The sequence below is a fragment of the Podarcis raffonei genome, chromosome 1 (assembly GCF_027172205.1).
Source record: "Podarcis raffonei isolate rPodRaf1 chromosome 1, rPodRaf1.pri, whole genome shotgun sequence".
Classification (NCBI taxonomy): Eukaryota; Metazoa; Chordata; class Lepidosauria; order Squamata; family Lacertidae; genus Podarcis; species Podarcis raffonei.
In genome coordinates this window covers 5,989,721-6,010,758 of record NC_070602.1, presented here as the reverse complement: position 1 = coordinate 6,010,758, position 21,038 = coordinate 5,989,721, and the positions used below count along the sequence as shown (strand labels likewise).

The 21,038-nt window shown below is 46.7% G+C and overlaps 1 protein-coding gene across 2 annotated transcripts in view; it reads right to left on the bottom strand.

Annotated features, from left to right (window-relative positions):
• FBXO34 (F-box protein 34) overlaps positions 1–20,521 on the bottom strand; it is a 59,148-nt gene extending 38,627 nt beyond the window's left edge. Inside the window, exon 1 of one of the 2 annotated variants that reach the window (XM_053390231.1) lies at positions 20,312–20,521. The gene's annotated coding sequence lies outside the window, so the exon portion shown is untranslated. Of the gene's footprint in view, positions 1–19,660; positions 19,764–20,311 lie in introns of those variants that run through there. The other variant, XM_053390316.1, reaches the window with a different exon arrangement.
• Between the last annotated feature and the right edge of the window lie 517 nt (positions 20,522–21,038).

Sequence of the window (21,038 nt, the reverse complement as noted above, 5' to 3'; positions counted from 1 at the left end):
CATAACTACAGTCAAACCTCGGTTGTCGAATGTAATCCATTCCAGAAGACCGTTCGACTTCCAAAATGTTCAACAACCAAAAATTGAAAGCGGAAGCCTCACTACAATGGGGGAACTCAAAACGGAAGCTGTGTAGTATGTTCGGCTACTGAAAATAGTTCAAAAACTGGAGCAATTACTTCTGGTTTTTTGGTGTTCAGGAGTCGAAACGTTCCAAAACAGAGCTGTTTGAGAACTGAGGTTTGGACTGTATTCCACTTGGTTCAAAAAGCAGGTGTTGCAAAAGTTTTATTTTATTTTACTTTATTTGCCGCCCTATACCTGCAGGTCTCAGTTCGGAATAAAATCAAAATACAAAACCACAAAATACATAATCAAAATATAAACTACAACAAACCAATAACCCCACTCTAAAAAAAAAAACACATTTTAAAAGGGAACAGGATGTCAATCAAATCAACCAAAGGCCTGGTTAAAAAGGAACTTATTGCCTGGCGCCTAAAGCTGTATAATGAAGGCTCTTCTCCCCAATAACACTTGAATTCCATGTGTTTAAAAATTCCTCCCACCCCCACAGGGGCAACATTCAAGCATGCAAAAGCAGTCTGAAGCAACAGATCCCAGGAACCGTTTGGTCCTTGCCTGGAGAGTCTCACAGTCTTTTAGGAACTGGAACAGGACCCAAAGGGGCATTATTGGCAAGACCACGGGAAAAGCCACCCTGTTAAGCGAGTGAGAGAGTTCCTTTGTTGTTTCGCTGAAAAGCAAAAAGTGCTGGCTCAAAAATAAAAAAATAAAAAAACCCAGCCGAAAAAAATTCCATCCGCTGCCCAGTGACCTGCATTCCCAGCCGGAATAAAAGGGGGAGAGACCGGCAAATTTGGCTCCCAGCCTCTCGGAGGCTCAAATTACTGTGCAAACAGTGATTAAAACAGCCAGCTGAGCGCAACAGATATTTTCTCCTTTATGCGGGCTGCAAAACATAACATGTCCCATGCCTCAAAAAAAATTTAAAAAATAAAATAAATAAAGACAGGCGGAACAAGATAGCATCCATGTTGGTCTTAAAACAGCTATGAATCTCATTGTACCACTACCAAAACCACTGATCAGGCAAAACACTCATCTAGTCCATCATGCTATCCGCAAAGCGGTCACCGTGATGGGAAGCCCACAAGCAGGAGCTGAGAGCAATGGTATTCTCCCCACCTGCCAATTCCCAGCAGCTGGCGCCCACCAAATCCACTTCCTTATTAGAGAATTAAGCATCTATGGGGATGAATGCCACAGAACAGTTTCCCTCGGAACAAGGAAGTTTTAAGTGGTAAGGAAAACACAAGTTGTTAATGATCTACCTGCTGTAATCTGAGTTTCCTTGTTTGCCTCCACTAATTCCACATCACAGACGTTATTCAAATGCCCACTAACACAATGAAAATAAGACTGGGCAAATAAAGCAGGGAAAGTTGCGATTCTGTGTAAAATTTGAAAATTACCTCCCTACCCGCCAGCAGCCGCCAAAGGGAAAAGGGATTTGTCAACGGGTCTACCACTGCATTAAGCGTCATGCTTTTGTAGGAAGTGGATTATGAAATGGAGAGCATCTATGAAGCACGGGAGGCCTATTTATTCTAACCCCGGGGTGGGATAACAAATCCAGCAAGTTTAATAGGCCAAGTTCACTGGGAGCTGTGTGCAGGTTATTACAGCACCAGTGGGTGTGGTGGAATGATTTTTGAAAAAGTGAAACCTTCCTTTGAAGTCTGCTTAGACGTGCAGAATGCAATTAAATATTGCTCTGCAGCAGGCACAGAATGACAGATAATCCCATGCCGTTTATTATAAAATTGGCCTCGTTGCCTCTCTTGAAACACGGTCAGCAGCTTGCAGGTCTGCATTATGGCTTCCCGCACTACCGGCTCCGCAAGGGAAGGACAGCTGGACGTGCAAGGGAGGAAAATTCCCGGCGTACGAAAATCCTTGGGATGCTGGCGTTCAGCATCTTATTAAAACCACAGCGCTGCAATAAATATGTCAAGCAAAGAAAGGACATCTTGGAAGCCTAGGAAGTCCTAAACAAGACTCTAATAGTTTCCCCGGTTAAAAGCCCATCTAACCTCAGCAGATACTTGGCTCAGAAGCTGTTGCTTTGGAGCAGAGGCCTATTTGGGTTTGGCGTCCTTTTCTGTGTTTTGCTTTACATAAAACACAAGAGCCAGAGAGCAAGGTTCCTTCTCTACCACTCCTCGTACTCCAGATTTCATTCCCCAACCCAAAATCCTCTTCTCCCACAGAGATCCACAGGGCTACTGTGCAGTGTCTCCTATCCCAAGCTCTCTAGGCAGCTGGGATCTCAGGAAGGCTGCTCCCAGTGGCCAATTACCGTATATCTTGCTCTATAAGACTCACTTTTCCCCTCCTAAAAAGTAAGGGGAAATGTGTGTGTGCATCTTATGGAGCGAATGCAGGCTGCGCAGCTATCCCAGAAGCCAGAACAGCAAGAGGGATTGCTGCTTTCGCTGCGTAGAGATCCCTCTTGTTGTTCTGGCTTCTGAAATTCAGGAAAAAAATTTTCTTGTTTTCCTCCTCCAAAAACTAGGTGCATCTTATGATCTAGTGCATCTTATAGAGCGAAAAATACGGTAAATAAAAAATAGCCTCTAACATCCAAGTTTAATAATAATCAGCCAGAGAGAGCGGGCTTCAGTGTTTTACCTAGAGTAGTGGAGGGATGTAGACCCTCCAGACGCAGCTGCACTGCAACTCCCATCATGCCTCGCCATTGGTCATGCTGGCTGGGGAAGATGGGATTTGGAGTCAAGCAAACAGCTGGAGGGACGCAAGATCCCCACCCCTGGCTTAAAGAGCAGAAGCAGCAAGGAACCAATCAGATGTTGAGCACCAAAAAGGTTAGAGGTTTGCTCTGCAAAAGAAACTAACACCTCGGTTTTTTTCAGACTGGGTTTGTGGTGGCGTTTGTGAACAACCAACCTGGCAGAGAGTGTAAAATCAGATCAAAGTTCAGGCAAGCAAAAACACTGCCTGCTCTCAGGTAAGTAAATAAAACTGGCACAGGTCGATTTTACCCATCACCACTTTTGTCTCCAAGGACCGAGCCATTATTGTCTCCATGTTTTAACTGGGACTTTAAGTTAAGCAATACATTCAATTTTTTTTTAGAAAAGAAAGGAATTCCTTGGACATGCCTGAAGAAGTTCTTAGAGCGTCGAGAGCTGCCATTGCCAGCATGTTCAGTATTATTTGATGTAATAAAAAGTCATGCTTCACCATTTTCTCCTTATTGAAAAGGTGAGAAAAGACACCAGAAACAAAAAAAGGCGGAGTATTAAATGTATGTAAAGGTAATGGTGTACACGTTCCAGAAAGGAACCAATTTAGTTTATGCAAGATGCTAATAAAGACCAAAAGGTGTGTTGGGGTGTGTGTGTCTGAGAGAGTGAGAGAGAGAGAACATGAACACCTACTTAAAGGCAATGCTATTACATATTAGTGGGACGCGGGTGGCGCTGTGGGCAAAACCTCAGCGCCTAGGACTTGCTGATCGTAAGGTCGGCGGTTCGAATCCCCGCGATGACGGGGTGAGCTCCCGTTGCTCGGTCCCAGCTCCTGCCAACCTAGCAGTTCGAAAGCACCCCTAAGTGCAAGTAGATAAATAGGGACCGCTTTATAGCGGGAAGGTAAACGGCGTTTCCGTGTGCGGCGCTGGTGCTGGCTCGCCAAAGCAGCTTCGTCACGCTGGCCACGTGACCCGGAAGTGTCTTCGGACAGCGCCGGCTCCCGGCCTCTTAAGCGAGATGAGCGCGCAACCCCAGAGTCAGTCACAACTGGCCCTGACGGGCAGGGGTACCTTTACCTTTACCTTTTATACATACTAGTATTAGTGAAGGGGGAATAGCAGCACCTGATCTGTGTGCAGAAGGTTCCGATTCAATCCCCAGAACCTGCAGGTAGGGTTAAAAACGTTCCCTATCTGAAACCCTGGCAGCTAGTCAGTGTAGACCAGGGGCGCCCAAACTTTTTTCAAAGAGGGCCCGATTTAAAGAAGTGAACACGTTGTTGAGCTTTTTCTACAATTTTACCCCAAAGTTGTTGAGCTTTTCTTAGGATTGAATTACCCCAGGACATATACTGCCACAGGGGCCAGATTAAATCGACCAGCAGGTCCCTGAAACGGACTTTGGACATGCCTGGTGTAGCCAGTCCTGAACTAGATGGAACAAGGGTCTGGCTAGGTATAAGGCAACATCCTATGTTCTTATGAAAATTATGGGAAAGCCTTGCTTTAAGGCCACATCACAGGTTTTAAGTTAATTTGCCTGCTAAAGACGGGGGGGGGGGGCACGACGACCAAGAGCAATAAAGCTTCTAGTGAAAAATCTATGTACTGATCTGTGTGTGTGTGTATAGCAACACCGGCAGTGGCACAACAAAAGAATTCCACTGAACTTAATAATTAATAGTTCTCAAGAACACCTAGTACCAAATGACAAGCCAAGCTAAAAATAGTTCAGAAATGCTGGGAACACTGAAACAGCCGCAACAAGACAAATCGGAGAAGCCCTCCGTCAGAGAGATTTAATGCTGCTGGAAAGGTTACACAAATTCCCCAGGTTGTTAAATGTTAAGAAGCACAGACGAAAGAACAACGTCCCTCTACACATGATACCAACAATGAAGGGGGTATTGAATATCCTCTGCAAATGTTTCATCCTGGTTCATTTAAGAGGTAACAGAAAATGCTGCCATCGAATGTGGATTCTGCGGGCATTTAAAGGTGACATAAAAGCATTAATGCAGATTACTTTGGAGTCATCAGAAAAACACGAAAGAACCTGGCAGGATGAGACAAAAGGTCTGCCTAGTCCAGCATCCTGCTTCTTGCAGTGGCCATTGAGACACCTCTTGGAAGCCCACCAGGAAGGCAGCAAGGCCACAGCCCATTTCTGTTCCTCAATGAGCACACTGGCCATAGAATACGGCCACCATGACTAAGAGGCACTGATAAGGTGAACTTCTAGGAATTTTGGAGGGTAGATCTATCATCCTCCATATGAATGGGGAAGCTGAAACAGTCACCCCACTTATTGTCATCAGCGCACACACCCCAAGTCTCAGGACACATGGAAACTTACATTTGAGTACGATAGGTATGAACATCTTGGCATTCACTTTCACATGAAGAAGAAGAGGAGTTTGGATTTGATATCCCGCTTTATCACTACCCAAAGGAGTCTCAAAGCAGCTAACATTCTCCTTTCCCTTCCTCCCCCACAACAAACACTCTGTGAGGTGAGTGGGGCTGAGAGACTTCAGAGAAGTGTGACTGGCCCAAGGTCACCCAGCAGCTGCAGGTGGAGGAGCGGAGACGCGAACCCAGTTCTCCAGATTACGAGACTACCGCTCTGAACCACTACACCACACTGGCTCTCATGAGACTGAACAGCCTACCCATAGATCGTTCTAAGGCTGAATCTGGTCAAAGAAAATGGAAAACAGTAGCTCTTCCATCCCTGACCATGTAAGCCAGTCCTTCAGCAATCTGGAGCCCTCCCCAGCACTGGCTGGACCTGTCAAAAACACTGAGAAGGGACCAGATTGCTGAATATAGAAATATCAAGGTTATCATCTCCAAAATACGGAGTTTCCAGACCTATAAACAGGAGCTGAAGGGAGCACACATGGTTCTCCCTCTCCCCATTTTATGCTCACAGAGCAACCTTGTGAGATGGGTTCGGCGGAGAGACTCACCCAGGGAGCTTCATTCCTGGGCAGGGATTTGAACCTTGCTCTCCCAGGTCCTAGTCTAACACTTCAACCACTGCACCACAGTACTGTCTCTGTGTATGAGCCAGAATGGTCCAAAACGAGGTGTGCCTGACTATCAAAGGAATTCCAGGGCGTTAATTTCAGTACGACAGAGAAAACCCTTCATACCTTACCATGTATGAATAAGCCCTTATTATCTCCAAAATCATAATAAAGAGATCACCACAAACCACAAGAGTGACAACAATCCCCACTATTGATAGCATCAGTTGTTCCGAAGCTGTCAAGCTTATTTGTGCCTCACGTCAAAGCGAATGAGCAAGTACCAGTTTATTTTTCTTGGCCTCCACACGTCTCTGAAAGAGGTAAACTGGAAAGATAGGACTTGCCACCATCAAGAACTTTAAAAAAGCAAATAAATATATGTATTTGATTAACCTTATCCTTATTTTCTCCTCTGAGACTTGAAAGTGTGGCTAAACCCAATGCAGCTTCAAACATGAGAGATCTGAACTTGCTGAATTTCAATTGCCTCTTTTCAGAAGCCAAAGGCCGCCCTTCCGTCTTCCTCTATCTGGCCCCTGGGACTCTCCCAAGCCACATCCCCTTTCCCTAGACCACACCCCTACATGGCACTGCTTTGCACCCTCTTTCGAGTTGAACTCCAATAATACTCCTTGCTTGGGGGAAGGCTACAGGCACGTGCAAGTGTGTGCAGAGAGTAGCCTGCAAAGCAAAGGTAAAAGCTACATACATTGCTCCACCCACTTTGGCCTCTGGCCCCGCCCATCGCCGGAAACGAAGGTTCTGAGAAGCAATAGGCAAAAACTGATGGGATGGACTGAAACGAATGACAAGGATGACACACCGGAGACAATGGCCAGAGGAAATAATGGGAGCTGCAAATGCAAGACTCCATTGGAATACATGTGCCATTTCCGACATTCTTTCAGTATATGCCAAGATGGGCAACACCTTAAGGGATCGCACGTCAGAGCAAAGCACATCCCCTTATAACGGGCAAGGGGCTTCCCTATGCACTAAAAGCAGCAGAGCCACTACAAGGCTGTTCGGCACGCGTGGCTTTTGATTTCACCGCCATTGTTGCTGCAAGTTAAGCCTAAACTCTTCCTTAAGAGGCAGACTGCCCGCCTTTGGAAAGGAAAGGATGGGCAGGATAAAGCTCAAACAGAGCTTCAGCTACAAAAAGGGGTTTTTTGGGGGGGGGAATAGAGAAACTCTGCTTTTTTTGTGTAGCTTCCCCACCCCCGTTTTTACTACTAGAGTTAGGCAGGCATTGGTGGAGGGCAAATGAGCAGACCGGCAGGAAATTGCTAGGTTATTTTAACCAAGGGTGGGGTTTTGACTTGGGTGGGTGTTGTTTTATCTGGAGGGTGGGGTTGTTTTTAAATGTTATGTGCTAATTTGGATTTTTGTATTGGTATCGGTGGGCTGGGGGATTGTTTTAGAGGCTTTTGTTGGGGAGCATATTTTTTATTACAGTCATAACTCGGGTTACAGACGCTGCAGGTTGCGCGTTTTCGGGTTGCGCACCGTGCTGAACCCGGAAGTACCAGAACTGGTAACTCCTGGGTTCCGGCGCTTTGCGCATGCGCAGAAGCACCAAATCATGAGCCACACATGCGCAGACGCGACGCTGCGGGTTGCGAACGTGCCTCCCGCATGGATCACGTTCGCAACTTGAGTGTCCACTGTAGTTTATATACATTAGTATTGTTAATTGCTGTAATTCTTTTTATTAAGTATTTTGTGCTGCTGTAACTTTGTGTTGTGAACTGCCCTGTTTGTATAAGGCGGTATACAAATTTAATAAACAAACGAAAGCAGGGACTGCTCATGGATGAGTGTTGTTGCGCCTGTCACTCACTGGAGGTCTGGCTACGCAGAGGTACAATTTACAGGTCCTGTGCCACCCATTTATTTTTATTTTTTGTTTTTTTTAAAATGATATTTATTAAGATTTTCCACCGTAATACAATAAAAAATCAAAAAAGAAAGAAAGAAAAAAGTTTAAAAACACATACGGTTCACAATCCTTATTTTCTATAACATATTTCCCTGACTTCCCCACACCTCTCCCTCTTGTATTCCAGGTCAGATTGTTGGTTCAACAAGCTCTTATCCCTATTTTTAAACCTTTTTATATTTAGTTCTTTTTTTAAAAAAAAACCAGTTTTGCCTTATATATTTCATATTTATACATCATTGCTTATTCTGTGCCACCCATTTTGGATTTGCGCTACTCATCAACCCTAGCCAACACAGCTGATGGGAATCACAGCCCCATACATCTGGAGGGTGCCAGGGTTGGGGAAGGCTGGTATAAAGGGTGACCATCTTTTTCAAATTCTGCTAGTAAGCTTCTGGAGGCCGCTGGCTGGTCACGGTAGCAGACAAGGTGCCAGGATAGGTTGACACTGCTTTGACACAGCAAAGCAGCCCTTCTGATCTAATACCAAGAGCAGCGGTGTGTGGACTCCGCTGGAATGCATGAGCAATCACAACAGCAGCTTACGTGGTCATTCATCAGTCTCTCTTTATTCGGTAAAAGGGCTGAAACAAGCCACAGACGCACATGAACGAAGCATGTGAGTGAGCCAACCCTGTCATCTGTTGAATTCTGAATCACGAGTGTCCTCTCTGGCTCCCATCAGGACAGACGCAGGTTTGCATCCAAGCACCGCAAAACCAGCGCACTGCTTGTCGAATTACAACCAATTATCTTTTCAAAACTGGCAAGAGCCCAACTCCAGGCATCATCTAAACATGTCGCGCTTTGCAGCTGTTACACTCACCGCATTCTGCTGTTTTGAAAACCCTCATGACCTCAGCAGCATTATGTTCACTTTCCCCCACAAGTTAGCTGGTTCTAATCAGCAAGACCTTCTCCTGCAGCAGAGTGTCATTTGACGTTACTGCTCAAAATCACAAACTTAAAGAGAGAACTGCAAGCAGATAGAAGCAAACGAGCGCGCACACCCGGAAAAATCAGCAAGACCAAAGCACAAAGACTGCTAGGGTAAAATCCTGGCTGTGGAGATGAAAAAAGGCAAAGGAAAGAAGGGGAGATAAGACGAAACTAAGCATCCCGCCAGACCATTGGTTTCCAAACTGCAGTCTGGAGAGTCCTGGGGCTGCTTGTGGATCTGCTTTCGTATGCAACAGGTCCCTGGTTAAATCCCAGGTAGGACTGGGAAAGTCTCCTGGTCTGAAACCCTGGAGAACCACTGCTAATCAGTGTAGACCAGTGTTCCTCAGGTCCCCAGCTGTTATTGGACTACAACTCCCATCATCCCTGACCTTGACCACTAGTCCTGCTAGCCAGGGACAATGGGAGTTGTAGTCCCACAACAGCAGAGGACCCAAGAAACATTTGTGTAGATAAGACTGATCTAGACGGACCAATTGTCTGACTCGGCACAAGGTAGATTCCTATGTAGGAAGCTGCAGCAAAGGGCAGAAATCCACCCGTTAAGAACATCAAAAGCGCCTGGCTTCTGGGTAAAGGGATAGTTCATCTGGTCCGGCATCCTGCTCTCAGAGTGGTCAACCAGATGCCTCAATGGGAAGCCTGAACAAAGGAGCTGAGTGCAACAGCCCCTCTCCCCACTTGCGATTCCTACCAACTCCTATTGAGTGGAATATCACCTCTGAAAGTCCATGGATCTGTATCGAAAGAAGCAGAGGACGTGTCATCTCCCTGCCCCAGTCTGTTCTGGACCTTCCACCAACCCCCTGGAGCAGATCTGGGCTGGAAAAGGGGACATGGGGGGGGGGAGAGAAGGGGGGAAGTCCTTGCACTAAATAGACAACTCCATTGGGTACAACCCATGGCTTTGGACACAAGGTTGGGAAAATTCCAAATAGGAATCAGATTACGTTAACACATTTTTATTTTCTTTTTGGAAAATACAGTGGTACCTCAGGTTACATACGCTTCAGGTTACAGACTCCGCTAACCCGAAATAGTGCTTCAGGTTAAAAACTTTGCTTCAGGATGAGAACAGAAATCGTGCTCCGGCGGCGTGGCAGCAGCAGGAGGCCCCATTAGCTAAAGTGGTGCTTCAGGTTAAGAACAGTTTCAGGTTAAGTATGGACCTCCGGAATGAATTAAGTACTTAACCCGAGGTACCACTGTAATGCAGTACAAGAAACGCAACAGACACAGTTAATTCAGCCCAATCACGCAGCTCAGTTCCTACGGTCTTCAGACAGACAAATGCACAGAAAAGCACACGTTTAAGTTACTGTGACCTTTGAACCCACAAACTGCTCACAAGGGAGGGGGGCATAATGTGGGTTTTCTTGAAAACAACTAGCAAAATAAACTGCCCTGAAGGAAAGAACAGGTCTTTTGAGCAGCAAATGGTACCCCTGTGGTTTTCGCACCTATGTTCTAGGCTTGTATGGCTAGGAGGCAGCTTCAAAGGATTCAAAATATCTGCTGGAAAAACCACTTAACATAACTCTCCCAAGTTGTAAACAGGACTGCTTTGTGCGCAAGGAGAAATTGCCGCCGCTGGAGGGCATTTTGAAAAAGTCACTTATTGTTTGCAATTGTGCATTTCTCTAAACTGAAAGCGTATTTGGATTTTCATGGGCCACTAAGCTCCAATAAGAAACAGGGAGGGGGAATCATCAACCATGTCTCCCCAGCTTATGTTTAAAAATATATATATATCAGAAGGTCGAAAGACACATAGCATTTTGATGGCAAAAAGCTACATCTATGCAGGCTCCCAGGCTACCCTTCCCTTGTGCACAGACACCAAACAAGAAAACAGCACCATGAGGTTTTAAGTCTAAACTACACACAACCGCTAGGTCTATGTCAGCTGGAGAAATGCTTTAAGATCCTAGGCACAAACATGACATTTTGAGATTTTTCCAGTCCATTTCAAAGATATCTGTCTCTCTCGCTTTTAATTTGTTTGAACCGTGCTTTGGAAATCATTTGGGGGAGTGGGGAATAACTGAAAACAAAAGCAGTTGTGGAATAGAAACAACATACGAGTTTTTCAAGTTCAAAAGCGTCAGATCAAAATGGTGTGCTGGAAAAGCAGCCATCAAGCAGCGAAAATAACAACATGCTGAAGTTCTCAGCAGACGAGATCAAAACCACCATTCATTAAAAGCGCAGGCTGGTGAAGTCATCACCCAAGCACCTAAAACTTAACCCTGCACCTGTTCTCTGTGGAGAGGATATGCTGCAGTTGGGTGCTGCCCTCTGAAAGGGTGTGACGCAACACACTTGCCACCCGCTGCCCCTCCGCTGTTGGAGACACCCAGAGAACAGCCACCAATAGAGACCCCCCCCAAATGCCTGTGCTGGTTTATATGGGAGTGGGCAGTCCTTTAGATACCTGTGCCCCGAGCCATAGCCATAACGGGTGCCTGAAAGTTAAAAACAGCACTCTGAATTGTATCCAGAAACAAGCAGGAGGGCAGTAGAAACACAAAAAGGGCAAACAGGTGTGAAGTTCCCCTTGTTTTCAAGGACTGTAGTTCAGTGGTACAGCACAACTTTCCAAGTTTCAGTCCTTGGCATCTTGGAGAGCTGCCCCAACTCAGTGGACAATATGGGGCTGGATGGATCAATGGTGTGACTCGGGGTAAGGCAGTTTACTACACTCCTACCCTCCTCACTTCAGGAAATGATCTGCAGCTACCCCTGTGTGCGCTCCCTCTATGCCTTCAGGGTCAAATACACTATCTACTCTTCCACCACACAAAACTCTAAGCCCCCAAGTGTGAGTTTTAGGTCAACCATCAGATTTTTACGAGACACTTCTTTAGCCACCTGCAGACTGGCACAGCTGGAGAAACTTGGCCAGTCTTGTTCCTACAAAAGATTTCCCCCAGCTAACGGGGTATTCTGCATGCAACATTCAGAAGCCAGTGTGGATATGGCAAGGATCACAAGCTATCAGTTTGAACCACTTCACTGCTGAAACAGCAGGTCTCCCCCAAGCTCCAGCCCTCCTGACAATGGAAACAGACAGTGTCTAGATCAGTAGGTTCTCATGGTGACCCAGTATCTTGTTCTATAACCGTGTGAAGTCCTATTGCAACAGGAACATAAGAAGCTACCTTACATGGAGGTCAAGGCCATTGGTCCATCAAAGATCAGCATTGTCTACACTCATGGCAGCAGCCCTCCAGGATCATGGAATTGTAGAGTTGGGACCCCAACGGTCATCTTGGCCAACCCCCCACAATGCAGTAACCTCAACTAAAAGCATCAATGACAGGTGGCCATCCAAACTCTGCTTGGAAACCTCCAAGGAAGAAGAGCCCACCGCATTCTGGGGGAGTCTGTTCCACTGCTGAACAGCTCTTATCAGAAAGTTATTCTTGAGGTTTAGTCAGAATCTCCTTTCTTGTAACTTGAAGCCATCGCTTCGAGCCCTTTGGAGCAGGAAAAAACAAGCTTGTTCCATCTTCCATGTGACAGGGTTTTAGACAGAAGACTCTTCCAGCTAAATATATTGCTCTGCTTTCCTTTGGAGTCCAAGAGGGGGGTCTTTTGTCTGGGCAGCCCAGGGCCTCCAGGCACACTGGCCAGGCTTGCACCCCGGGGGTCACTTCAGTACTGCAAATGCAGCGGTTTGACTTCAGCCCTGGAGGAGCACTCCATTGTCTATCAAGTCAGACGGATGCCAACAAAAACAACGGCCCATATACTATGAAAAGTGTGCAAAGAGATCTGAGCCCAGGTTTTTTTAATACATATTTTCTAGAAGGGAGCGACTCACACAAGACTAGGAAGAAACAGGGTGAGCGTAAGGGAGTGGCGTTGATTGTTTAATGACTGTTCATCACACAAGTTTTTATTTCAGCTGCTGCCGTGCGTTTACTGAAAACCCAATAAAAACCGCTGATAGGCAGTGCCATGCAACAGCAGGCACAAGCTGGATGCAGTGCCAGCACAGCTAGTGAATGAGACTCTTTCACTCCCTAGATGTCTGGACACTCCTTCCCTCCTTTGCACTCAGTATCCCAAACACACCCAGTCCCCGAAGCAAAAGATTATCCATTTATTAAAGAGGAAATGCACAGCAGAGAACTTGCCAGCTATGGTTTCAAAGGCCAAACTCATCACAAGCGAAAGTCCAGAGGGGAAGCGACGTTTATGATCGGAACAAGTGCATTTACATGTTATGACTGGGGAGAGAAGAGTCAATGGTAGACTTGAGGAAGCTATAAACCGTAAGAGAAAGGCTGCAGTGTATTGCCTACTCTCTTAAGAAGGCGCTGCTCACGAATTACGCCAGATGTTCCACTCCCAGTTTATGTCAGCCTTGGGACCAACACTTCGGATTAGCATCTGAAGAGGGGGTTTTATTATCCCCCATCATTAGCTTGCAAGCTGCTATCAGATGCTCTGAAGGCACCTGGAGGTGTAGTCTCCATCTCTGAAGCTAAGGAGGTCAGGGCCTGACCAAGCCTTCTCCCCGCTTATCTTAAGTCTCATTTAGTAGGGATCTGTGGTGCAGGAGCAACAGGAAAGGCAGCCAGAGTATTGGGCTTCTCTGTGTGCAAGATCCCCTCCAGGCCACCCAGCTGGTTTCCAAGCAGATTCAGACAGTCAGAGGCACAGCTACTCTTTATGAGTTCAAATGTCTAGCCAACCTAATTCACAAAAAATACAGCTCATCTCTATGTATAAGTAAGCCACACCATGCTTTCCCCTCTTCTGTAAAGAGCAAACATTGCACAGTCACACATAATCCTGTAAGCATAACAAACCCTGGAAAAGAGAAGATAGGAAATGCAGGTTTGGCTAACGATGCACTCCAGACCATTCATTCATTAGGGAGCTCAGTTAAGCACCAAACTACCGGCAGCCCCTGCCCCTAAAGTTCAAATGTGCTTTTAGCCTGTAAGGCGCTTTGCACCACTCTTTTATTTCGACTTTACATTATCCTTATTGCAGCATTCAAAATTTGTCAGGCGCGAGGGGCATTTTCCACCTGGCTATCAGTGCCAGGGCACCAGGATGGCGCCTGGTGTCTCCACCATCTGGAGGTGCATGCCTGAGGATCCTTGAATCTTGACTGTTTTCACACACTGGCAACACATTCTGTAGAATTCTATTCATTATATTGTATCTGCACAATCAGAATGTATTTCAGGAACCAAAACATCATACTGAAAAATATGACTTTCGAACCATCTGGTCCAAAAACAGCAACTAGGCATTCCATTTTGGCGACTGTAACCCTGTTTATGGTGCTGGAGGAGACTCCGGAGAGTCCCATGGACTGCAAGAAGATCAAACCTCTCCATTCTGAAGGAAATCAGCCCTGAGTGCTCACTGGAAGGACAGATCCTGAAGCTGAGGCTCCAAGACTTTGGCCACCTCATGAGAAGAGAAGACTCCCTGGAAAAGACCCTGATGTTAGGAAAGATTGAGGGCACAAGGAGAAGGGGACGACAGAGGACGAGATAGTTGGACAGTGTTCTTGAAGCTACCAGCATGAGTTTGACCAAACTGCAGGAGGCAGTGGAAGACAGGAGTGCCTGGCATGCTTTGGTCCATGGGGTCACAAAGAGTTGGACACAACTAAACGACTAAAGAACAACAACCACCCTGCTTTAAGGAGCCATTTGGCACCTAGTTTGTATAATTGAGTTTCTAACACTGTCTTATTGGCTTGAGCCATTATTACTTCCATCTTTGAGACATTTCAGAAGACCAACAAGCATGCTCATAGCCAAGCTGAGGTTTGAAATGAGATCTCTGAAGTGCCCATCACCCCAGCCATCCAGAAAACAACAAGAACACCAGGAATATTTATTGGGTCAAAAGCAAGAGCAAAAGCTCAGGGCTCTCAAGACAGAGAGGATGCATTGAATAGTTGCATTCTCAATCAACCAACACCTACATAATGGAGTGTGAGTGTGTGTGTGTGTGTGTGTGTGTGTGTGTGTGTGTGTCTGCATCTGCTCTCCTTGTAGAGACACAGCAGTTTTCTTTTCCAGCTTGTAGGGAAGCCAAGCTCTTTGAGCAGACATGTGGAGAGCAGCTCTATTATTCCCCTTATCAGGGTATACAGGAGGGAATGAAAATGTATTTAATGAAGGACTGCTCACTAGGAGGCAGGCAGGAAGGGGCCCACCTCGCAAACCACCATGTGATGGGTCAAAGCTGTGACAGAGAAACTTTTCAGCCCAAGGGCCACATTCCGCCATGGCCAATCTTCCAGGGGCCACATGCAAATCATGGGTGGGACCAGAGGCAAAAGTAGGCAGAGAAACAGATGCATGCCTTATTTTTGTACAGTCCACTGTATTCCAGCAACACAGAAGTCAAAGGCTTCTGGCTTTTGTCAGAGGTTCCCGACACCCCCACACAATTCTCCATCCAGGAAATATGGAGTAATTATTCACAGGTAAAAGACACATTCCAGCCAGGTGAAGGCACTTTGGAGGATGGGGAGCAGGGCTGGTGAGAGGCATCATCTGGGGAAGAGTCCTGAAGTCCATTTGGTCCATTTGTTAAAAGAAGAACATTTGGGTGGGAGGGTGGAGAAGCAAGGCAGGGTGGAAATAAAGAGCAAGGGCCTTCTATAGAAAAAAAGATGCAACACATTTTGATATGGCTCTCAAGTTTGCATTTGCTGTGAATTCCCATCACTCTATTCATGGGAACATGTTGGCTTATTAATTGGTAGAACCACTTGAGGAAGGCTTAAAAAAACTTTTTTAAAAAATCCTACAGCACAGACGCGAGCACACACGAACACACCACCCCAGCAACCTGGGGTCACATTCTTCCGTTTGTTAATAAAAGATTCAGGCTGGCATCCTAATAACATATTCGGAACCGCGGCTCAAAACGCACATCGTAAACATTCTTTAAGCCTCAAACACCAAAGCTACTGTCATTATGCCCTTTGTTTAAAAATGGCATAAGCATATTTAACCTACCCAAAACCATGCAATTAGTATGAGCGCAATGCCGAGGCTTCAAGAAAAGGAATTTTTAAAGAGACACTAATGTGCTGAGCATTTAAAGCCTGGTGCCAGCTCACTCGGTGCACGCTGTGTTGAGCCCATCGCAGAGCGTCGTCAGTGAATCCTGAAGTGTTACTGCGCATCTGACGACACTCTGTCCAATCCAGTTCCACAATACGCTCTTTATGTAACTGCCACACAGCAATGAGACCAAGAAAGGGAAGGGAACAGAACTGATCACACAAGCACGAAAACAGGGATGAAAAGATACGCATCACTTTTTATTTTAAAAAATGTCCACTGCATTTTAACAGACTGCATTTGCAGACCCCACCTAGAAAAACACAGCTACCACTAAGACACTGTACTGCCAGTTTGTATGGCATGGATTTCATTCCTAACATCAGGCAACTCTAGATAGGCAATTTGGTACTGTGGACACAGAAACTGGCAAGAACCAGTTTATACTCTCAGTAAAATCAAATAGAAAAGCTTCTCCTGGATTGATCCACTTCAGGCTGCCGCAGGTGGGAATGGAATATTTCAGCACTCAGCTATGCAAGTTATCTAGCATGTTAGGGAGAAAGGTTCAGTCTCGATTTCTCCCAGTCATTATCTTTGGAGCTTTTGCCATAATTATATGATTTTCAAGTGTGGTCCAAGGTAGCACTCTGGCCTCCCTTGTTTCAGATATATGGCTTATAATACATTTGGTGTTCGGAACTCAGATATATAATCTAGGAGCCAAATGGCTCCTGAAACCAAGGTTACAGGCGCCAAAACAGAATGTCCAGTTTGCCATTTGGGGGCAAGATGGCTCTAATGTCTTATTTTTCAAATGATGGACTGACTGTGATTGATTATCAGCTAAACATCTGGCTAGTTCAGATGGCAACCCTGAGCTAGGTTAAGAGCTTTGATAACTTAAAGAAGAAAAGTCCATTGATCCAGGGACAGTCCACATATATAGTGGACTATATTCCAACTTCTTCTTCTTAATGGAGACTGCTCCTGCTCAGGCGGCAAAGAAAAAGCATTTCGGTTCAAGAAATTCATTCTTGAATCTGCATGTTGTGCAGATAAAATATAACTGATAGAATTCTACAGGATGGGGTATTAGTGTGTGAAAACAGTCCAGATCCAAGATCCCCAGGCATGCACCTGCAAATGGTGGAGACGTCATGCGCCATCCTGGTGCCCCAACATCTTCACTTGGTCGCAAGTGATCAGAAGCCAGGTGCAAAATGTAGCTCGCTAATTTCAAACACTGGATACATACAGGCATATACAGTGGTACCTCAGGTTAAGTACTTAATTCATTCCGGAGGTCCATTCTTAACCTGAAACTGTTCTTAACCTGAAGCACCACTTTAGCTAATGGGGCCTCCTGCTGCTGCCACGCCGTTGGAGCACGATTTCTGTTCTCATCCTGAAGCAAAGTTCTTAACCTGAAGCACTACTTCTGGGTTAGCAGATGTAACCTGAAGCGTACGTAACCTGAAGTGTATGTAACCCGAGGTACCACTGTATATTTATTTGTCTGCCACCTTTCCACAATTCGAATCATGATCCAGGCGGCTTATAACATGAAAAAATACGTAACTGCAACATAGCAGAAGTAGTCATAAGCAACAAATAAAACATCAAAATATAAACAAGCAAACTGAAGAATTTCCACATAAATCACAAAAACCCAACAGCGACAACAACCCAACCCAACTAAAAACCCCCGCAAACAACACCGCAGCTCAAGAGCCTGTTCAGCAGCCTCAGCTTTTGTAGCTGGAGTCAGTCAGGGAGAGTGTGCAACCTCACCCATGTACCCATGTATGGAGTTCCCAAGGGGTCTCTCAATTTTGCACCATTTTACCTGAAAACTATAGCAAGACAGCAGAGAGGAAGGGAACAAAGCTTGCCAACTTAATATTTTCAAAGCTAAAATATGAGGCCTGCACAGCTTGGCTCTAATGCAGCAGCAAAAGGCGAAACTGACAGATCCCCTCTACAGCTGGACCCCATACAGATTCAAGGGAATGAGGCACCATTAGCAAATTCCTTATCAGCTAGGGTTGCCATATGTCTGGGAAATACCAGACATGTCCTCTTTTGGGGGGACCAACTGGCCCATCCAGGGGGATTTTTAGATTTTAAAGGAAATGTCTGTGATTTTTTTGGGGGGGGGGTATTTATTTATTTGGGGGTTGGCTCAGGCGGCTCTGCACACTGTAGCCGCAGCCAGCTCAAGCCCAAGTTGGGAAAAGAGGCACACTGGCGCAGCGGCGGCCCCATACACCAGTGCCCCTCTTTCCCTGGCTTGGGCTGTCCTCTTTTTTTGTTCAAGATATGGCAACCCTATGATCAGCATCACCTTCTTTTTCATCTGTTCCCTCCGCGGAGCAGCAGCTACACTGGTGTGAGAGCCCTTGTGGAAAAAGGAGCATGGACAGGTAATGCTCTCCTAAATTAAGCTGGCTGGCAAGAACCCTAGTTATGGGGTAATTGCTTTCCCCCAGAAACATCAATAGCAATGGCAGGTGTTCTTTAAAGGGAAAGGGATGAATGGCTGGAATTCCTGTGGCAGAAGCAGACATGGGAACCTCTGTTAAAGGGGTAGCAGTGGGAAGATGTAGTTTTCCCCCCAAAGAACTAGATCTTCTAAGGTACAGTAGTCAGTACATTTTACAAGATCACATATTGCATAACTAGCTTAGAAGAATGCTAGTATTTGCATAGCATTAGCAAAAACACCATTCATTTTTATTCTCTGGGAGCACCCCAAAACATGTGCATTAACAAATCCTGTAAGGAGTCAACACCATGGGACTCATTCTTCATATCCACAAGTGTGCACTGGTGAAAAGTCACTTATTCTACCACAGGAATACCACGCCACCAACTCAAAGTAAACAGTCATCATGGATTCCTCATAGCTCAAACCAAACAGAGATGCCCTAACATACCGTATATTTTTACAGCCAAGGAATAAAAACTGAGGACTCCAGCACTGAGAGTCCACAGTCCCTTCTCAAACCTTCCCTTTGGAAAGAAGCACATGACACGTCACACAAGCCAATTACCTGCGCAGGTAAGAGAAAAATTGTGTACGCAGGCATACAGGGTTTCCCCTTACAATTTATTGCCTGCTCTTCACACTAAGATCCCAGGGCGGGAAGCAACAATTAAAGCACATTATTAAATCCAGTTTAAAACAAGTTTAAAATTACAAAAATAAGTGAGTAAACTAAAGGGCAAAATATATGCTAACTCATTGAAATCTTTGGAACCGTGTCCAGTTAACTATATACAGACAAAGACAGAAACAAATAAAGTCCCATTTAAATTAACGGACGGCACAATAACCAGCATGACTTGTAGTCCTGCCTTTTTCCTTTTGCTAACTGCACCAAATTGCCTGTTTTAGGTTTTTACTGCCTTTTAACTGGCTTCAATGCAAAAGAGCTACCTTTGTAAGAAAAGAGATTAACAAATGCAACAGCAAAATAATCGCAATCGTGTCTACTCAGAAGTAAATCCTGCTGAATTCAACAGGGCTTGCTCCCAGGTGTGGGAGGCCAAGATCCACAAGCTGCATGCTCCTTCTGTGTCGCAAATTCATCGTGTCATAAGGGGCCTTTGGGACCTGGGCTGGCAATTGCTCCAGTTTCCTAAATCCCCTAAGCAAAAAAAGGCGCTGAGATGTGAAGCTCCTCCGAGATCCCTGGAGATGGAACAAGGAAGTCTTTGCAATTCAAGCAGCAGGGTCAAGCCTCCTTTCTCGAATTTAAGGGAACCGTTTGGCTTAAGGGAAGCCTTCAAAAGGCACAGGATCAAATCCCAAAGAGTAGGGGGGAAAGGGGGGGAAGAATATGAGTGTGGAGAAAGGAGAACTCACCCCAAATCCCTGCCTCCTGGAAACAGAAAATCTCTCCATCATCCCAAACCCTGGAAGCAGCAGGGACTCCAACTCCATATTCCCCAAGCACGACAAAATCCTAAATATAGGGGCCCTCAAGGAAGGGGTGGGGGGAATGGGGACAAGAAGCCTCCGCCCCACACAAAAAAACAACAACCCTGAAATGCAAAGGCAGCCCAAATCCTGCAGGGCCCCCTGAATACAGAGAAGCCCCCACACCCCCCAAAGCTAAAGAGGAGGAGCTCCAGACCCCCACCAAAAAGGATGGAGACACCTCGAGTCCACGCCTCGACCCCACAGACACCCCAAAATATGTGCGGGGGGGGAGGGATTCCTCTTCCCAGAATGGGGCTGAAACCCGAACGACCCCGCCTCAAATATCACCCCCCCCAAAAAAGGGAAGGAGAATTCCCCTACAATCCTTCAAGGGGGGAGAAACCCCCAATATAGGGGGCAGGTCCTATTATAGCGCTGAAAAGCGGGAATTGGGGGTGTGGGGCTCCCAAGGGCGCCCTCGGGGGTTGTTTCGGTGAGGGGGTGAAGGAAGCCCCCCGTTGTGGTACCCGAGGCCCGCGACGGGTTCTACGCGAGCCCCCGGCGCGGGCCCTCCCGCGAGCGGCCTCGCCTCACCTGGCGAGGGGGCGGCTCTGGGGCCTCCGAAGCTCCTTCTGCTGGCGGCGGCGGCGGCGCTTCTCCTCCTCCTCCTTCCTCCTCCTCCGGCGCTACCTTCGCCGACGTCTCCTCCGTCCCGCTTCCCTCGCTCGGCCCCCGACCCGCGCTGGGAGGAGCCGCGGCCTCCCGCCAATCCAAGGCCCGGGGCGGAGCAGCGGCGCCGAGTGGGGCGCCGCCCGCCGGGGGAGGCAGGCAGGGCTGGGCCGACCAGGCGCCCGCTCCGAGCGGCGGGCCTCGCCGGCTCCCCGCCGCCTCAGCAGGGACAGGCGGGCAGGCCTCCGCCGCCGCCGCGGGGCTGAGTGGATTTAGGGCCCAGGGCCAAGCTCAGCCCCCGCGACACCCACACAAGCCCCGGCGCGGGCAAGGCCCTGGGGCCCAGCGCCACGCTTATGGTGGTTATTATTAGTATTGGTTCATTTCCTATGCCGCCCTTCCTCCGAGGATCACAGGGCGGTGGAAGAACACAAAAATATACAAAAGGGAAGAGGGCAGCCGCTTTAGTAGTGCCAGGTTGCGGGGATGGCTCTATTATTATTATTATTATTAATAATAATAATAATAATAATATTTCTATACAGTCATACTTCAGGTTACAGAAGCTTCAGGTTGTGGTTTTTTTGGGTTACGGACCACCGAAACCCAGAAGTACCGGAACAGGTTACTTCTGGGTTTCAGCAGTAGCGCA